The following is an 8,317-nucleotide window of genomic DNA, read 5'->3' as shown; positions in this document are numbered from 1 at the left end:
GGCGGTTTTAGCGGCGCCTGGTGGCGGCTTCGGGGTCTACCCTGACTCAACAAGAAGTCCTCATTCAACTAGTCCATATATTCATCAGCCTGTTTTTAAACCCACTGCTCTGAATGTGACACAATTTATCACCAACGATGACTTTATGGGTGTATTTTTATTTTTATTTTGTGTTTCCTTTTTTATTTAGTTTTTGATGTAACACAACATGCCACTGTGCCAAGCAATAGTGACACTCAACTGCATGTTTAAAAATAAGAATATTCATAATTTCACACAATGAACAGGCATGACATGGCATCATGCAAACTTCATAACACCCAATCACACAACGGTGACACATAAAAAATAACTTCACACAATGAACAGGTGCAATTTTGTTCACCACCAACAGTGACTTAAGTGGGTGCATTTTACTTTTTTCCGATTTAGTGATACTCATAACAAAAATGACATGGCATCATGCAGTCTTCATAACACAAAATCACACTGTGTCAAGCAACAACACATAAAAGAGAACTTCACACAATGAACAAGTGCAGTTTTGTCAACCTACATGCAATGGTGGTACTACAGTAGCATTTACAGATCAGTATAACAAATAGATTTATAGATATAACTCCTTCTTACATTGGTGCCACCACAATTTCTACCACTTCATAACTTTCATCCCCCTTTCCTTCACAATCCACCAGGAATAACACCCATCTCTCTCCATCGCTTTCCTTTCTATGATTCCTTCCCCATACACTGATTTCCCATGTTACTTTCCAGAAAACTGCGCGCGGTGAGCTGTTGTAGGGAACGCCCGGAAAACCCGGAGTGGATTTTCAGTGGTCTGTGTATTCTCTTATCGATCAAGTGGAAAGGATTCTTTCACGAAGCAAGAGAAACGGTGCTGGGTGAACTAATATTTTATGTTAAATGTGGGGGTCCAATAGCCTGGCAAGCCAGAGTAAATGTGAATATTTAGTCTGGTCTCGATCGTAGACATTTCCGAAGGGTGTAGGTAGGGACAACCCGCTGTCTTTCAAACTGTCTCTGTGCGTATAGGCCAACGCTCTGACCAATCAGCGCAACAGTGACTGTGACGTAGTCAGATTGACAGAAAGCAGTGGGAGAGGCCTTGAAATAAATAAGTTTTCAAAATGCGTATTAATTAATAAACAGGTTCTAGATATTAAGAAGTTTGGAGATAATGACCACAAGTTTGGGGTCTGTACCACATACTTAACTCTTTTTTTTTTTTTCAAGTGTTTTTCAAGGGTTTGCTTAAACTGTTTTTGAGTTTTTATTTTTATTTAGTGGTGTTTGGCGAAATAATTTCCCTTAAATTTAAAATAACGGGAAAATAAGAAACAATCAAAAAGTAATGTTTCAAAGCTGTTTATTAATTCTTCGTACTGCACAAACTAGCCCCATCCTTTTGGCTACAAGCGGAGCCAGCTGGTAGATCAGACTTTTGCCATAGCCGGTCGGCAAAACAGCAAAAACATCCTTCTTGAAAAGGAATGAGCGGAGAGCCTCTTCCTGCTCATGTTTCAACGAAAACTCCAAGTCTAATTCTTCTAAAACTGATTCCAAAGCAGAGTCAAATGAGCGCTGTTCTCTAGCCGTAGCCATCTTTCCTGTTGTGCTTTCTCCAGCGTCGCGCAGCCTTGTCATCACTCCTGCAAAAGCCCGCCCAAAGAATCCAAACAAAAACTTTGTGTTGTGATTGGCGGGCACGATTTGATGCCCAGGGTGTTTTGTTGATATGGTGCGAGGCTAAAGCCACTCGTAGGCAAAAATATTTTTGGCCGCTAGGCGGGTGGGTCTAGTTTACTAGGCTAGGGGTCCAAACGAAGAATTATGAAATGTGAAGGGGACAGGCCCCCTTCACATTCAATGGTGGCGACGCCCATGGTTGTGGGAGAGACAAAAAGTGAGTAACAAACACCCTAAATATGTTTAGAACTGCAAATGAACTTTCTTCTTCTTTTTTTTTATTTTGCCATTGAAATAGGCCATCACTTCCCAAAATAACTTAATGACTTTCGTCAATTTTTTTTTATTTATAAAGTGCCAAATCATAATACAATTATCTCAAGGCACTTTCCACGTTACATAAATCAGTTTTGTCCTGTACTGTTAAATGTTAGAATATTAAATAGAATCAAAACACTGTTATGTGGGGTGGAATTGTTCGCTCTACATCCAAATCTCCTCCTTTATCCAGGCTTGGGACCGGCAAAGTGACCCAAAAGAGACACTCTGGCAGAGTTACTTAGGGTTTTTTTATTTGTTTGCTTTCTTCAGTTTATGCTCTTAAGGCGCCTATAAGAAGTCATAACATAACATTTTAACTCATCTCATTATCTCTGGCCGCTTTATCCTGTTCTACAGGGTCTCAGGCAAGCTGGAGCCTATCCCAGCTGACTACGGGCAAAAGGCGGGGTACACCCTGGACAAGTCGCCAGGTCATCACAGGGCTGACACACAGACAACCATTCACACCTACGGTCAATTTAGAGTCACCAGTTAACCTAACCTGCATGTCTTTGTACTGTGGGGGAAACCGGAGCACCCAGAGGAAACCCACACGGACACAGGGAGAACATGCAAACTCCACACTGAAAGGCACTCGCCAGCCACGGGGCTCAAACCCAGACCTTCTTGCTGTGAGGCGACAGCGCTAACCACTACACCACCGTGCCGCCCATAACATTTTAACATTTTTTTCTATTTTAACGTGACAACATTAACAATCTTAATGGACGAAAAAGAGACAATAGAAAAAAAAAACTGTCAATGGCAATGTAAGTAAATGATGCTAACTCATCTGGCCCTAATTCACATTCATTGTTTTTTTTTTTTTCAGACCCTCCCTCCACACACACAAGCTGTGCTGGCTCACAGAAAGAGTAGGTCATCCTCATTATGGTCAAGGCTTCCTATGGCAGGTTTAGCAACTGAGGAAGCTGACTTAAATGAGCAAGCAGCTGATGTGCCAAAGAGCTGCAAAACATCATCAGGCAGCTTGTGCTCATAACAAGCCTCACCAGACAGCTTCAGACCAAATCGGACATACAGGATGGAGTTAAGGGTCTGCAAGGACATCTGATTTCTAAGTTTGCTTTTTTCCACACTCATCTGGCTGAATAATCTCTCGACTTCAGCATTCGAATGTGGCAAAGACAACACAGACACAGCAGCCATGGCAAGTTCCTGAAATGGGTTGATATCAGCTGCATCCCTGAACTTCCAAATCTCACTCCAGAAGCCCACTGTGTTTTTTGTTTCATTTCACTTACTAAGATGGATGACACGCCATTGCTTGGCAATCTTGTCTATCTGTGCAGGAGAGTAGCCAAGGAGCTTGGCTATTTTTTCTATTTCTCCCAGGCTCTTATTGTGCTCAGAGGCGATTTTTTCTCACCAGGCAAGCCAATCAGCTGCTTGGGGCCCCCACCAGGTGGCGACAGAGAGTCGAAATTTGCACAGCAGTTGATAGAGAAATTTGCGAGTCGAGAGTGAAGAAGAATCGAAATTTGCGTTTTGAAAAGTCATTCGCTGAGTCTGACTCTCACGGGTTTCCCGTTTACAATAAGCTGTTGGGAGGAACAAAATGCTAAGCAGCCAATTGTGTGACCACATTTTTGAGTGACAAAAGTCTTCAAGCAATCAGCGCTTGCAGTCTGCAGAGGGATCCCTTCCTGCGCGTGCAACCACATGTTTGCACAAATCGGAAACCCTGTAGGCTATTAACGTGCACATATTGTGTGTTGGTAGACCTCCATGGCTAAATTTTATGAAGAGAAACTATCCATCCGGGAGTGAAAAAAGAAAGAAGAAAAAAGAAGACGAGGGGAGAAGAAAGCAAGATGGTGGTAAGTCAGTAGCAATAATAATGAACAGAGACAATAGTATTTTTCCCTACCGTTGATAATGAATGATGTAGTGCAAATGGTGCTAGTCTTGTTTCACTCGCGCTAGCATGACCATACTTTATTTATGTTGTTTTTATTTGTTGTGGGCGGGCGGTGGTGGGGCCCCCCAATGAATTTCTGATTGGGGCCCCACTAGACCCTAGAATCGCCACTGATTGTGCTTCAGAGTTTCCTCTACTGTACATTGAAAACTGACATGTACTGCAATGCTTCGATGTTGTCCGTCAGTCTCACCCTCAACTCATTAGTGAGGGAGATGGTGAAGGCTACACACTGCTTTCGGACATTGTCCTTTTCCTCAGGCGCAAGATGGAGCTCGGCTGCCTTTGACTCAAAAAGGAAACCAAGGTACGGTTTGGGACTGATGTATCCATCAGTTGGCTCTTTGAGTAGATCAATATTTGCCAGTGGATTCAGCACCCTGTTACTCACAGACTTTATCAGGCTAACCAAGCTGTCAAGAAGTTTAAGAAGATCTACCTGCTCTCCCTCAAAAGCCTTGATGGCCAACTGTACCTCACCCAGCACTGACTTCAAAAAAGTCAGACACAAGATGTTTTGAGGATCATTGTGCATGGAGTATAAAACCTCAGCCATGTAGCAGTGTTCACTGGACTTGGTGACTGTGAAATGCAGTTTAAGCGCCTCCCACTGGTCCAAAATGTGTGAAACCGCTGGTTCAATGGAGAGCCAATGTGTAGCACACACCTTGGTTATTTGTAAGGGTTTCTCCCCACAGTTGATGGTCTCATATAGTGCTTTGTAGGCCTCCCTGCGCTTTGGAGACACTGAAAACCAGTTATAAGTATCCCGTAGCAAGTACTCTACACTATTAGGCCATGGGCCCAGTATGGTCCACATGCACCCCCCCCCCCCCCCCCCCCACACACACACACACACAACTGTACAAAACAAGATTTTTTTTAAAGCATTGGGGTCCTCTGAACATGAAATCAACTGGTAACAGTAAATATATTGGTTCTCACTCTTCATTTTCCTCAAATATTGGATCGCACCCCCAAAACGTTAAATTTTCACCAATATTGTGCCATAATTTGGGTCCGATTACCATATCTAATATATCAAAAGAAAGGTAATTGTTTACTGGTTAAGATGATATATGTCAAGTTTAGATCTGATGGTGCTAAGTATTTAAAAATTTAGACCTAACAGTTGTACCCCACTTGTCCCTGCACTATCCCGAACAATCGGTGAAAATTTTAAATCCACATAATACCAAGCCGACCTGGCGACTTGTCCAGGGTGTACCCCGCCTTTCGCCCGTAGTCAGCTGGGATAGGCTCCAGCTTGCCTGCGACCCTGTAGAAGGATAAAGCGGCTAGAGATAATGAGATGAGATGAGATAATACCAAGCCACAATGAACTTAATAAACAACATTAATATATTTAGTGAAAACTTACATGAAAATACCTTTCATTTGATACAATACATAGCTTCTTACCATAGCAAGTCTGCCAAATATGATACTCATGAAAAACAACTGTATTGCCAAAAGATGCTTTTATATTTTCACATTGGTCTACATTCATACTATATATAGCAATATAAGCTCAATACCTGTTTATGCCATGGACCACTTTGGTGCATGTAAAAACCATTATTTTGAACTCAGCGTTCATTTAAACATATTAGGGAATATGTAAACTAAACACCTGGTTAGGTCAACAGAAAAGTATTCACAAAACTATACATCATAAATGATACAGTTAGTTGTCTTTAGGCTGGAAAGTAAAACTTAAATATGGAAAGTATACGACCTGATGATTCCCTTGCACATGACAGGTAAATCTGCTTCATACTTGATATGCTTGTAGCCCTGTAAGTGAATCTGGATGAAGCATTAGTACACAAAACAATGTCAATAAAATGAACACTTAATTGTTGCTTCACCTTCAATTGAAACTGTATTGCATTTATATATTGAGAATTATTGTAATCACTACAGTCATATTACAAGATTGTCTGATTGTCATATCTGGCAGACTTGGTATGGTAAGAAGCTATGTATGGTATCAAATGAAAGGTATATTCATGTAAATTGTCCCTAAGTATATTAATGTTGTTTATTAAGTTCATTGTGGCTTGGTATTATGTGGAATTAAAATTTTCACTGATTGTTCGGGATAGTGCAGGGACAAGTGGGGTACAACTGTTACTGTAGGTCTAAATTTTAAAATACTTAGCACCATCAGATCTAAACTTGACATATATCATCTTAACCAGTAAACAATTACCTTTCTTTCAATATATTACATATGGTAATCGGACCCAAATTATGGCACAATATTGGTGAAAATTTAACGTTTTGGGGGTGCGATCCAATATTTGAGGAAAATGAAGAGTGAGAACCAATATACTTACTGTTACCAGTTGATTTCATCTTCAGAGGACCCCAATGCTTTAAAAAAAAAATCTTGTTTTGTAGAGTTGTGGGGGGGATGCAAGTGGACCATACTGGGCCCATGGCCTATATGGGGAATGGTGTCATTGGAAGCATGGCTCACAGCAAGCTGCAGGGAGTGACATACACAGCGAATAAGAACCAGATCTTTAAGGCCATACTCCTCCTTCAGCACTTTATGAACCCCATTGTTAATCCCAGCCATAACGGTGGCATTGTCAGTCCCTATCCCCAGGAGTTTCTCTTTTTTAAGACAACACTTCTCCAAGAAAGCCACAACAGCTCGGGCTATAGATCTGGCATCTCCTCCCTCCAACTCAACTAGCCCCAGAAATGTTGAGACAGTTGTGTGTTTGGTGTCACTGACGTACCTTATCACAACCCCCAAGTACTTAGAAACACTTACATCTGTGGACTCATCGAGGAGGAGGCTGAAACGCTGGCCACCCACATCTGCAACCAATTTTTTTAGAAAGTATGGTGCTAGAACGCCATTAATCATTTCCGTGCACTTTGTCCAGTGCATTTTGAAGTGAGTAGCAGCAGTGGAGTCTGAGAAAGCAGCTTTACATGCTTCCCCAATGTGATCACATGCCAGCAGGGAACAGTGTTCAGCAATAGCTAATGCCATGGTGTCTTCAGCCTTTTTTGCAGAGTCAATTTTTTTACACATTAATGGCAGCTTGCTTTGGGTGGAACTGTTATAAGACTTTGACTTTTGAGTATGTTTTTGAGTTGCCATGTGTTTTTTTTATGTCACAAAGTTTGGCATAGAAATCAGCCTTACAATACAGGCAGTATGCCTGTGTATCATCCCCAATAAACTGTTTCAACCAGCCTTTGAGTTCAGGGTTTGATTCCCACTCCTTTCTGTATTTCTGAGTGTACAGTTCAGACTGAGACATGATGAGCTAGCTAGCCAGATGTTTAGTTGATGTCAGGGGCGCACACACAGTGGACGAGGTGAGGAAGTGACTGAGGCTGGGTGAGTAAAATGCAGTGATTTATTTTAGTGTCACAGTGAAGAAAAGGGGCAGCACGGTGGTGTAGTGGTTAACGCTGTCGCCTCACAGCAAGAAGGTCCGGGTTCGAGCCCCGTGGCCGGCGAGGGTCTTTCTGTGCGGAGTTTGCGTGTTCTCCCCGTGTCTGCGTGGGTTTCCTCCGGGTGCTCCAGTTTCCCCCACAGTCCAAAGACATGCAGGTTAGGTTAACTGGTGACTCTAAATTGACCGTAGGTGTGAATGTGAGTGTGAATGGTTGTCTGTGTCTATGTGTCAGCCCTGTGATGACCTGGCGACTTGCCCAGGGTGAACCCCACCTTTTGCCCGTAGTCAGCTGGGATAGGCTCTAGCTTGCCTGCGACCCTGTAGAACAGGATAAAGCGGCTACAGATAATGAGAGAGAGAGAGAGAGAGAGTCACCAAGTTGGCAACACTGGAATGAAGGCACGTGATAAGATTTTCAACGGGGGGGAGAGAGCCGGCATTTCCACTACTGCTCATTCGCGCCCTCTGTTGGTGAAACTACTGTTCACACAATTCTCATCTCTGTCTTTTATTTCCTGAAATCTTCCATCATAAACTCTCTGACAGGTTTACAGAGCTCTCAGTGGATCTGCACCCTCATGTATTTCAGAAACCCTCACACACTCTGTTCCAAATCAGGGTTTTAGGTCATTAAGTGGTTTCTTTATCTTCATTTGTGTGGAAAAACTGTAAAAAAACGAGATTTGTAGTATCAGGAGTAATATTACTTCATTAAGTATTGTAGATACAAACTTCAAAATAACACACATCTTGTTTGTAGCCGTTTTAGAAATAAATGAATGGTCATTTTGGCTTGACAGATATCAGCTATTATTATTTATTAGATATTAATTTCATTAAATATCATAGTCATTACACTAATGAATCTTATGATTGCAGGGCAGCACGGTGGTGTAGTGGTTAGCACTGTCACCTCACA

Source organism: Neoarius graeffei, chromosome 2 (assembly GCF_027579695.1).
Source record: "Neoarius graeffei isolate fNeoGra1 chromosome 2, fNeoGra1.pri, whole genome shotgun sequence".
Classification (NCBI taxonomy): Eukaryota; Metazoa; Chordata; class Actinopteri; order Siluriformes; family Ariidae; genus Neoarius; species Neoarius graeffei.
This window is presented reverse-complemented; position numbering follows the sequence as displayed.